Source organism: Dendrobates tinctorius, unplaced genomic scaffold, assembly GCF_039654945.1.
Source record: "Dendrobates tinctorius isolate UK_male_01 unplaced genomic scaffold, ASM3965494v1 ptg000013l, whole genome shotgun sequence".
Classification (NCBI taxonomy): Eukaryota; Metazoa; Chordata; class Amphibia; order Anura; family Dendrobatidae; genus Dendrobates; species Dendrobates tinctorius.
In genome coordinates, this window is record NW_027361681.1 from 4,014,674 (window position 1) to 4,027,226 (window position 12,553).

The following is a 12,553-nucleotide window of genomic DNA, read 5'->3' on the forward strand; positions in this document are numbered from 1 at the left end:
GGAGGCTGTGTTATATACTATGGAGGGGGGGGCTGTGTTATCTACTATGGGGGGAGGAGGCTGTGTTATATACTATGGAGGGGGGGAGGAGGCTGTGTTATATACTATGGAGGGGGGGAGGAGGCTGTGTTAGATACTGTGGGGGGGGAGGAGGCTGTGTTATATACTATGGAGGGGGGGAGGAGGCTGTGTTAGATACTCTGGGGGGGGGGGAGGAGGAGGCCGTGCTATATACTATGGGGGTGGAAGGAGGAGGCTGTGTTATATACTATGGAGGGGAGGAGGCTGTGTTATATACTATGGGGGTGGGAGGAGGAGGCTGTGTTATATACCATGGGTGGGAGGAGGAGGCTGTGTTATATACTATGGGGGGGGGAGGAGGAGGCTTTGTTATATACTATGGGGGGGGGAGGAGGAGGCTTTGTTATATACTATGGGGGGGGGAGGAGGAGGCTTTGTTATATACTACAGGGGTGCTACACTATATTCCATGGGGAGGCTGTGTTATATACTATGGGGGGGGGAGGCTGTGTTAGGCTATGTGCACACGTAGTTGGAAGTGCTGCGGATTTTGAAAAATCCGCAGGTCAAAATACCTGCGGTTTACCTGCGGATTAGCACACCTCACAATGGAGAAGGTGTTAAACCGCAGCGGAACCCGCACAAAGAATTGACATGCTGCGGATTGTAACCCGCTGCAAATCCGTGCGGAAAAATCCACAGCATGTGCACAGCGTTTTTGGTTTTACCATTGAAAACAATAGTACTGTGCAACTAGCAGAAACTGCTGCGAACCCGCAGGGCCAGAAACGCTGCGGATCCGCAGCAGAATCCACACCGTGTGCACATAGCCTTATATACTATGGGGGGGAGGCTGTGTTATATACTATGGAGGAGGAGGCTTTGTTATATACTATGGGGGGGAGGAGGCTGTGTTATATGCTACAGGGTCGCTACACTATATTCCATGGGGAGGCTGTGTTATATACTATGGGGGTACATTATATTCTATGAGGGAGGCTGTGTTATATACTATGGGGGTACATTATAGTCTATGGGGGAGGCTGTGTTATATACTATGGGGGGTTCATTATATTCTATAGGGAGGTGGGTTGTATTATATTCTATAGGGAGGTGGGCTGTATTATATTCTATGAGGGAAGATTGCATCATACACTTTGATGGGGCTACATTATATTCTATGGGGATTTGGGCTGTATTATATTCTATGAGGGATGATTGCATCATACTTTGATGGAGCTACATTATATTCTGTGGGGAGGTGAGCTGTATTATATTCTATGAGGGGGCTACATTATATTCTATTGGGGGCTGTATTATATTTATGAGGGGTGATTGCATCATACGCTATGAGGGGGCTAGATTATATTGTATAGGGACTTCATTATATTCTATGAGGGGGCTTAATTATATGGGGGCTGCATTATGCTCTATGAGGAGGGCTACATTGTATTTTATGGAAGGGCTACATTATACTATATAAGGGGGCTGCATTATACTCTATGAGGGGGCTACAATATATTCTATGGAGGGGCTGTATTATGCTATATGAGGGGGGCTACATTATATTATACTATATGTAGAATTATGGGGTGTATTATACTATGGGAAGTGAATTGTACTTCATGGATGACTATGGCGGTGCATTATACTATATGGAGCACATTATACTATATGGAGGACTGAGTGTATTTTAATATATGGAGGGCTATGAGGAGTATATTATACTATATGGAGGACTGAGTAGTGTATTATACTATATGGAGGACGGAGGAGTGTATTATACTATATGGAGGATAGAGAAGTGTATTTTACTATATGGAGGACTGTGGGAAGTGTATAATATACGTTAGGCGTCGAGTTTCCCCCACTGCACAGGGGGAATCTCAAGCCATGTCCTCTGCGGTCTCCTATTCTTCTGCGGCCGCAGAGATTCCTGCTCAGCAGAGGTGTCGGTCCCAGCGTCTTGCCCAGGCTAATGCTAGGTGTCTGGTTGCTCCTTCAGGCTCAGCTATAACACCATGCTTGAGTCAGCAGCGAGCAGACGATCCTGGGACCAAGTCCTGTTTATCTCTTATTGAGCATGCCCATGGGATGACCTCTCATTGGAGGTCAGAGGTCACATGCGCAGGTCCTGTTCCTGCTCCGACTGGACCACTGGGAAGGTCCCGGAAGAACGCCACTATAAAAGAGTCGCATGGCTGCTCGGCCTTGCACTAGTATAGACTCTTATTGCTAGGTGTGTGTGTGTGATGATGAATGCTTGGAACTGGTGACTGACTCATTAAGACTCCCTCCCTCTGGTTGTGCTTGTTTGTAGGGTTTAGAGTTAGCGCCTACTAGTGGCTTCCTCTTGCGCCACTGTGCTACCACATCACAGCACCTCACTCAGCGCTATACTATGCCATTTTGCCCTTGGCACCTCCGTACCGCATTAAGCGGCTGCATCCGCAAGTCTAGTGCTTTCCTCCCTAGTCAGGGTGGTTAGTGGCGTCCGCCAGAGCAGTGCTGTGCGCACGTAGTGCACTTTATCTATTTATTTGTCTCTTCCTGGCACCACAGTTGTGTTTAGAGGGACTCTAACCCAGTGTCTCAGGGGCAGAGTCCTGTGACTACACACTAGCGCTCACATTGCTGAGCTCTGTGAGCATAAACAGGCTATGGCATTTATATTTGGCGGTCGTGCGGCTCTGTACACGCTGGGTGAAGTTAACACCGTGTGTTCCTCTATTATACCGCCATATAACGTCCGCCATTACCGAGCAGCAGTTAACATCTCTGCACGGTGGACCCCGGGTTGCGGACACACCTAAATACCATCTTTATATTTTGGTGCGTTCCGCCAGCCCCTAACATTATACTAGCGCCAGGGTCTAGTTAGTAATGGTGGACGAACAGCGACTGCTGCGGTACATCCGGCAGCTGGAGGGCAGGTTGGTGGCTCTCGAGTGTTCAGCCTCAGTAGCGGATGTTACCACGGTGGCTGTTCAGGCAGCCACGGAGGCTGTCTCCCATGTGATCACTGCCATCCCTGCCCCGACTTTGTCCCGCCTCCCACTGCCAAAGAAGTTCTCGAGCAATAGTGCTTCATGCAGGGGTTTCGTGAGCCAGTGTGCGATACAACTAGAGCTGCTGGCTGCACGATTCCCCTCCGAGCGGGCTAAGGTGGGATTTGTCGTTTCCCTCTTGTCGGGAAGGGCTTTGGAGTGGACCACACCGCTGTGGGAGTGTGGTGATCATGTGGTGCAGAGTGCCTCTCAGTTCTTGGCCACTCTGAAGCGGGTCTTATTGGGACCGCGAGCCACCCATGACACCGCGCTCCAGCTGCTTGCATTGTTGCAGGGCTTGTCCTTGGTCAGCCATTTCGCCATCCAGTTTCGGACTCTGGCCTCAGAGTTGGAGTGGCCAGATAAGGTCCTCGTTCCGGCATTCTGTAGAGGTCTGGCTGACCATGTAAAAGACGCCCTGGCCACCAGGGAGGTTCCCACCACACAGGAGGAGCCTATCACCGTCTCCACCCGTATAGATCTTCGCTTCACCGTGCGAAGGTTGGACCGGTCCCAGTGTAGGCAGAGGTTTAGGTTGGCACCTAGTTTCTCTAAACCCCTGGAATCTCCTGATCGGGCGTCCGAGCCTCAGGGGGCTTCTCGCGCGGGATCCGCTCGAGCATCTGTGGTCTGTCATGTTTGCCGGCAGTCTGGTCACCTTGCCAACCGGTGCCCACAGCGGTCGGGAAATCACTAGAATCAGCGGTGTTCTCCAAGCTGTCCTTTAAGGGGATGCTTGAGTTTGGTTTATCCACTCTTGCGGTGGAGGTTTGCATGGACTCCGGAGCGGAGGGCAATTTTATGTCGTCTGCCTTCGTTTAACGGCACGCAATACCCCTGGTTATGATATCTAAGCCAGTCACCTTCAGAGTGGTGAACGGCTCGACTCTACCCTCACAGATTACCTACCAGACCGTCCCCTTGATACTCTCGGTGTCTCCATCTCATCAGGAGACGATATCCCTTCTCGTCATGCCCTAGGGTATCGATCAGGTCCTTCTAGGGGTCCCCTGGTTGCGGTATAATTCTCCCCATATCAAGTGGTCCTCGGGGAGAATTCTCAGTTGGAGTAAATCCTGTGAGGGTAGAAGTCTGAGGGAGTGCGTTCAGGTTGCCTCCACTGAGGTTCCCACAGATCTTTCCTCTCTCCCCAAACACTATCGACAGTTTACAGACGTGTTATCCAAGAAGGCAGCGGAGACGCTTCCGCCTCATTGCCCCTATGACTGTCCTATTGACTTTTTGCCTGGTGATGAGACTTCCCGGCGTCGAGTCTACCCCTTATCTCTTCCGGAGACAGAGGCCATGTCTCAATACATCAGGGAGAATCTGGCAAGAGGATTCATTAGGAAGTCAGTGTCACCAGCTGGGGTGGGATTCTTCTTCGTCCTGAAGAAGAATGGAGAGCTACGTCCCTGCATCGATTACAGGGGTCTAAACGCTATCACCGTTAAGAACAAGTATCCTCTGCCCCTGATATCGGAACTGTTTGATAGATTACGGGGAGCAAGAGTTTTCACCAAATTAGATTTCCGGGGGGCTTATAACCTGATTCGCATCCATGAGGGGGACGAATAGAAGACGGCATTTGACAACAGGGATGGCCATTATGAGTACCTGGTCATGCCCTTTGGTCTCTGTAATGCTCCTGCCGTCTTCCAGGACTTTGTAAATGATATCTTTCGAGATATGCTCTCCGCCTCAGTGGTTGTTTATCTGGATGATATTCTCATGTTCTCTCCAGATATGGACTCCCACCGGAGAGAAGTTTGCAAAGTCTTCGACCGCTTACGAGCTAACTCCATCCAGGTTGGAGAAGTGCCTGTTTGAGCAGGAGTCCTTGCCTTTCCTGGGCTATACTGTATCATCTCTGCCCAGGGTTTGGCTATGGATTCTGCCAAGCTGCAGGCAGTAATGGACTGGCAGGAACCTCACTCTCTCATAGCGGTGCAGCGCTTTTTGGGGTTCGTTAATTATCACCAGTTCATTCCCCACTTTTCCACATTGGTAGCTCCCTTGGTGGCCCTCACCAAGAAGGGAGCAAATCCCAAGTTGTGGTGGGAACAGGTCTCCAAGACCTTCTCCTCCATCAAGACCCACTTTGCTAGCGCTCCCATTCTACATCGCCCCAATGTAGATAAGCCGTTCATCTTGGGAGGTGGATGCCTCTTCCGTCGGTGCCGGAGCGGTCCTCTTCCAGATGGACGCTCAAGGTTGAAAGCAGCCTTGCTTCTTCTTCTCCAAGACCTTTTCACCGGCGGAGAGGAATTATTCCATCGGAGACAGGGAGTTGCTAGCTATGAAGTTGGCATTTTCGGAGTGGAGACACCACCTGGAGGGGGCCCTGTTCCCCTTCCAGGTATTTACCGACCACAAGAACTTGGTGTACTTGCAGACAGTCCAGCGGCTAAACTCTCGCCAGGCCAGATGGTCCCTGTTCTTCTCCCGTTTCCACTTTACCCTCCACTTTCTCTTTGGGTAGAAGAATGTCCGTGCCAATGCTCTCTCTTGCTCCGTGGTGCCATCCGAGGAGGAGGAGACAGCCTCGGCTGATCATCCCATCTGAGAACCTGAGGACCGTGACTCCGGTCGCCCTTGAGTCAGTGCCTCCGGGAAAGACATTTGTACCTGCCCATCTACGACCGGTGGTTCTCTCTTGGGCTCATGTGTCCAGGGTGGGTGGACACTTTGGGACAAAGCGGACATCTGAGCTCCTGGCGAGGACGTACTGGTGGCCGCATATGGCCCGTGATGTCGGAGACTACATTCGGGCGTGCGTCTCCTGCGCCAAGAATAGGTCTTCTCGGCAGCGGCTTGCTGGGCTACTTTACCCTCTGCCAGTGGCGGACAGGCCCTGGGAGATGGTTGGCATGGATTTTGTGGTGGGCCTACCCAAATCCAGTGGCAGCACGGTTATTTGGGTTGTCACCAACCATTTCTCTAAAATGGGGCACCTGGTGCCTCTTGTGATGTACAATGTCTGCAAGATATGTTTTCTGTTGCACTGTGCTAAAAAAATCCTCCATTTTGTAAGAAGCTGCCTGCCAGTGTCTCAGTTACATTGCACCCTGCAGCAGCTTCCCTCCCCCCCAGGTGATTATAAATCAATTTCCTGCCACACCATTTGGCTTCTCTCAGCCTCAGCTGAAAGAGAAAAAAAAGTGCGGGAAATAAACTCTTTGTTTGAAATCAGGAATCAGAAGTAAACCTTTAAGAGCCTGACCTGCGAAAACCATATACCCTAGAGATATAAAAATCATATTTTTGTAATCCGGGCGGTCACAGCGTCGCTGCCGTGGTTCTTGCGAAGCCTAATCCTTTCAGAACCTGAGATATGTGTTCCAGCTAAACGGTGTATCAGAACTACTGCATATTTGGTCTTGAATTATGGTACTCAACAACTCACAACCAATGATGCCCTATATGTGTCTGTGCGGGCTGCCCCCACGGAGTTATGATTAGTATAAGTTTTCTAGTGTAATTCTAAATCCAAAAGGGAGAGGTGGGATTAACCCAGCATGCATCTCTCCGTGATGTCACATAGCAAGTCTATAAAGCATTTCCTGGACAAAACCAGAGCAGAACAGCTCAAGTCGTCGTGCTAGAAAGATCCCCAGATGAGCGGAGAAGTGCAGCTCCGCCTCCACCCCCCTTAAAGCCACATGGGATGCCAACTGACCACATGTGAGTGTGACTTTCTACCATTTTAATCCTTTTATTTTATATCTGTACTGTACCTATTTTATGTCTCAATTTTATAGCAACTTTTATCTGTAATCACTGTCCTCTTTCGGAAAATAAATGAAATAATTATTTAGATCTGTCTCCATGCTCTAAGAATCGAACTATACGCCTTTGTTAGATAATCGCTACTAATTCAAGGGGTTTGCCACGGACCCTCTTAATTTAACACTGTGAATTAAGTAACCGTGACTGGTGGCAGCGCGTTGTGTACGGCTATTGCGGCTTGCTGGCAGTCCAGAAGGGTCTTATATTGCTGAATAAGGGTCTGCGGCCACAGCATTGATAATTCCCTTACTGCAGAAGCCTAATTGCCGGTTCACAACAGGCAGCCCATCCGGCGACCAATTATCCTAGGTGCAGTTCCCTGACTGACCTGAGGGTAAGGGGGGCGCCGGAGAGCTGCGAGTTCCAAAGTGGAACTGAGAAAGTGGGATATACATAAATCCCCGCAGTACTTGGAAGGTTGATAGCAGTGGTGGGGCATCCAAAATAAACCCCCCTGCGGCAAATTGTAGAGCGAGAGTAGCTTGCTGGATATTTTGGTCACATGGTGCCAGGGGTGGGATACTAAGATAAGCCCCAACTGTGCCTGTGATAGCCGTGTGCCGGCAGTGTGTCTCGTCCCTCCGTCCGCTGATACACCCGTGTCAGTGGTGGGACTGTGACATAGTGGTGACACAGGGTCCGCTGTCCGTCGCGTTTTGGTGGCAGCGGGACCCCCGTTAGTCGCCCGTAAGTGGACGAACGGCCGTGGGCTGTTCGTCACACCTCTCTCTCGGCTACCTTCTGCACGGGGCCTGGCAGCGTTGTTCATCAAGCATGTCTTCCGCCTACATGGCATGCCGGACAAGATTGTCAGTGGCCGGGGTCCCCAGTTCGCGTCTCGGTTTTGGAGATAGCTCTGTCGCTTGCTCAGCATTGAGCTGAATCTCTCCACGGCTTATCGCCCCAAGACGAACGGGTTGGTAGAGAGGGCCAACCAGACCCTGGTCACATACCTACGTCATTTTGTCTTGGCCAGGCAGGAAGATTGGGCATCCTTGCTGCCGTGGGCGGAGTTCACCTTGAACAACGCTGTGGCCGACTCCACCGGTCAGACCCCATTCCTCCTTAATTACGGCCAGCATCCGCGTGTCCCTGTGCCCATGCCCGTGTCATCCACTGACTCTAGGGTGGCAGACTGGGCGATGGAGGCACGTGATATTTGGGACCGCACTTAGGATGCCATCCGGGCCTCCAAGGAGAGAATTAGGTTTTCCGCGGACGCACACCGGTGCCCGGCTCCGACCTTCGCTCCTGGCGACTTAGTGTGCCTCTCCGCCCATAACATCAGGCTGCGGGTTGAGTCCACTAAGATTGCACCTCGGTACATAGGCCCCTTCAAAGTCCTCGAACAGGTCAACCCTGTGGTCTACCGGCTGGCGCTTTCTCCACGCCTGGGGATCACCGACACCTTCCACGTTTCCCTCCTTAAACCCGTCCACGTGTCCCGGTTTTCCGAGTCATCTGTTGGGACATCAGGCTCCTCCTCTGACGAGTCTGAGGCAGAGGCCATTGTGGGGTGCCAGGTGGTGCGTGGCAAAAAATATTATCTGGTGGACTGGGAAGGGTCATGGCCCAGAGGACAATACCTGGGAACCTATGGAGAACATCCGTGCTCCACTACTCATTGCGGCCTTTGAGTATAGCGAGGCCCAAGGGGGGGGGGTAATGTTAGGCGTTGAGTTTCCCCCACTGCACAGGGGGAATCTCAAGCCATGTCCTCTGCGGTCTCCCATTTTTCTGCGGCCGCAGAGATTCCTGCTCAGAAAAGGCATCGGTCCCAGCATCTTGCCTGGGATAGTGCTAGGCGTCTGGTTGCTCCTTCACACTCAGCTATAACACATTGCTTGAGTCAGCAGCGAGCAGACGCTCCTGGGACTATGTCCTGTCTTTCTCTTGCTGAGCATGCCTGTGGGACGACCGCTCATTGGAGGTCGGAGGTCACATGCGCTGGTCTTGTTCCTGCTCCGATTGGACCACTGGGAAGGTCCCGGAAGGACGCCGCTATAAAAGAGTCGCATGGCCGCTCGGCCATTCGCTAGTATAGACTTTTATTGCTATGTGTGTGTGTGTGTGATGATGGATGCTTGGAATTGGTGACTGACTCATTAAGACTCCCTCCCTCTGGTTGTGCTTGTTTGTAGGGTCTTATTAGTGGCTTCCTCTTGCGCCACTGTGCTACCACATCACAGCACCTCTCTCAGCACAATAAAACAGAAAAAATACAGGGAAAAACAGAATGCCTCACCGTGTCAATGTGCCTGGTAGCCTTGAATTTGCCAGCAGCGATTCAAAAAATTCCGTCTGATCGTCGGATCACAATGAGAGGAAGAAAAAAGTTGTCGGATCACACAGCTGAATAATCAAAAACAATTCTTGTTTTTTTCACACCATCATAAAAACGAGTAGATATAGTCACATTCTTATGCTTTTCTGGCTATCAGCCCTTAGTCATAGAATTCTATAAAGGCACTCAGCGCCATACTGTGCCGTTCTGCCCTAGGCACCTCCGTACCGCATTAAGCGGCTGCATCCGCCAGTGCGGTGCTGTGCACAAGTCTAGCGCTTTCCTCCCTAGTCAGGGTGGTTAGGGGCGTCCGCCAGAGTGGTGCCGTGCACACGTAGTGCGCTTTATCTATTTGTGTCTTCCTGGCACCGCAGTTGCGGTGCCGAGCACTAGTGTGACTAGAGGGACCTTAACCCAGTGTTTCAGGGGCAGAGTCCTGTGACTATACACCAACGCTCACATTGCTGATCCCTGTGAGCATAAACAGGCTATGTCATTTATATTTAGTGGTCGTGCGACTCTGTGAGGTAACAGAGTCCGCCTCTGTACACGCTGGGTGAAGGTAACCCCGTGTGTTCCTCTATTATACCGCCATATAACGTCTGCCATTACTGAGCAGCAGTTAACATCTCTGCACGGTGGACCCCAGGCTGCGAATGCACCTAAATTCCATCTTTATTATTTGGTGTGTTCCGCCAGCCCCTAACAATATATGAAAGACTGAGGAGTGTATTATACTATATGGAGGACTATAGGGAGTGTATTATACTATATGAAGGACTATAGGGAGTGTATTATACTATATGGAGGACTATAGGGAGTGTATTATACTATATGGAGGGACTATAGGGAGTGTATTATACTATATGAAGGACTATAGGGAGTGTATTATACTATATGGAGGGACTATAGTGAGTGTATTATACTATATGAAGGACTATAGGGAGTGTATTATACTATATGGAGGACTATAGGGAGTGTATTATACTATATGAAGGACTATAGGGAGTGTATTATACTATATGGAGGATTATAGGGAGTGTATTATACTATATGGAGGGACTATGGGGAGTGTATTATACTATATGAAGGACTATAGGGAGTGTGTTATGCTATATGGAAGACTATGGGGAGTGCATTATACTATATGGGTACGTGCACACACTGCGGATTGCAGTGCGGATTTGGCGGCGCGGATTTTGTAAAATCCGCAGGTAAATCTGCAGGTCAAAAGACCTGCGGTTTTACCTGTGGATTGCTCTGCGGATTTGCCCTGCGGTTTTTCATCTCCTCAATGGAGGAGATGGCAAACCGCAGCGGAATCCGCAGAAAGAATTGACATGTCTCAAAACTGCGGAAAAATCCGCACCGTCTGTACTGCAGTTTTTTATTCTCATAGGGAATAATGATACTGTACACCGCAGCAAAAACTGCTGCGGCCCCGCAGTGGCCTAAGGGTGTGTGCACACGCTGCGGATTCTGCTGCGATTCCGCAGCGGATTTGGCCTCTGCGGATCCGCAGCAGTTTCTGCTGCGGTGTACAGTACCATGATTCCCTATGGGAATAAAAAACCACAGTGCAGACGGTGCAGAATTTTCCGCGCGGATAATCTGTGGTTTTCAATCCGCAGAAAGAATTGACATGTCAATTCTTTCTGCGGATTCCGCTGCAGTTTGCCATCTCCTCCATTGTGGAGATGAAAAACCGCAGAGCAATCCGCAGGTAAAACCGCAGGTCTTTTGACTTGCAGATTTACCTGCGGATTTTACAAAATCCGCGCGGCCAAATCCGCACCCCAATCCGCAGTGTGTGCACACATACTCTAATCCGCTGCGGAACCGCAGCAGAATCCGCGGCTGAATCCGCATCGTGTGCACACATATGGAGGACTATGAGGCACATTGCATTATATGGAGGACTATGGGGTGTGCATTTTACAATATGGAGGACTGTGGTGCACATTATAATATATGGAGGACTATGGGGTGTATTATACTATATGGAGGACTATGGGGAGTGTATTATACTATATGGAGAGCTATGAGGAGTGTATTATACTATACTGAGGACTATGGGGTGTGCATTTTACAATATGGAGGACTGTGGTGCACATTATAATATATGGAGGACTATGGGGTGTATTATACTAAAAAAGCAAAATGTTGGATATTCATTGAGTGATTGGATTGTTTATGCTGGAACACAAATCATTGTTCTCAGCAGCACAGTGCTCAGAGAATACTGCAGATGTGCTGCTGATAACATGATACTGTATGGGGACAGACTGATCTAAAGGCCCCGTCACACTAAGCGACTCACAAGCGATCCCGACACCGATATGAAGGTGTCAGAATTGCTGGTAAGTCGCTATGTGATCGCTGGTGAGCTGTCACACAGACAGCTTCACCAGCGATCAGCACAGCGATGCCGAGCGCCCGGCATCGCTGGCTATCGCTGTAGAAAATAGTATCAAAATAAAAAATATTGTTATTCTCACCTTCCGACGTCCCGTTCAGCCATCCTGCCTCTCTCCACGCTCCGGTCCCAGTGATCCTTTGCACGAATGACCGCGAGATGTCACGGTCTCGCGGGATAACAAAGTCTCGCGGTCATTCATGCAAAGGATCACTGGGGCCGGAGCGTGGAGAGAGGCCGGATTGCTGAACGGGACATCGGAAGGTGAGAATAACTATATTTTTTATTTTTTTTATTATTTTTTACACCTGATCGCTGGTCTCCCGCTGTCACACACAGCGATGCGTGCTGGCCAGCGGGAGACCAGCGACCAAAGAAATGTCCAGAGGTTTCTTGCAGCGATCAGCGATACCGGCAGGGGGGCCGCTCGCTGATCGCTGTCACACACAGCGATGTCGCTGGTGAGATCGCTGTTACGTCACAAAAGTTGTGACTCAGCAGCGATCTCGCTACCGAGATTGCTTAGTGAGACGGGGCCTTAAGGCTGGGTTCATACTGCGTTTAGGCAGTCCGCTTAAAGGATTGCGTTACACCGCATCATAATGCTATATAACACATCTGTTAACGCTGCCATTACCGAGTGCATCGCTAACGCATGTCATAATCGGCATGCGTTAGCGATGTGCCGTCACTCTGTGATGGACCCTCGGACGCGGTCTGCAGCATCTGAGGGTCCGTCACTGCTAGCGCAGATGAAGCATCTGCACTAGCGGTATAGCAGAACACGATCATTAAAGGCAGTAGGGTTAACGCAGTATGAACCTGGCCTAATAGTGATTGGTTCTGTCCCCATCATTCTTTCTCAGACGGTGGAAAGAGGACGGGAAACGAAGGTTGAACGACTTCAGTATTGTCGATCACACTCATTTAGCGGCCTGAACTCAGCGCATATAAATACAACCGAAATGCTTCTGTGTGATGTGCAATATGTTAGTA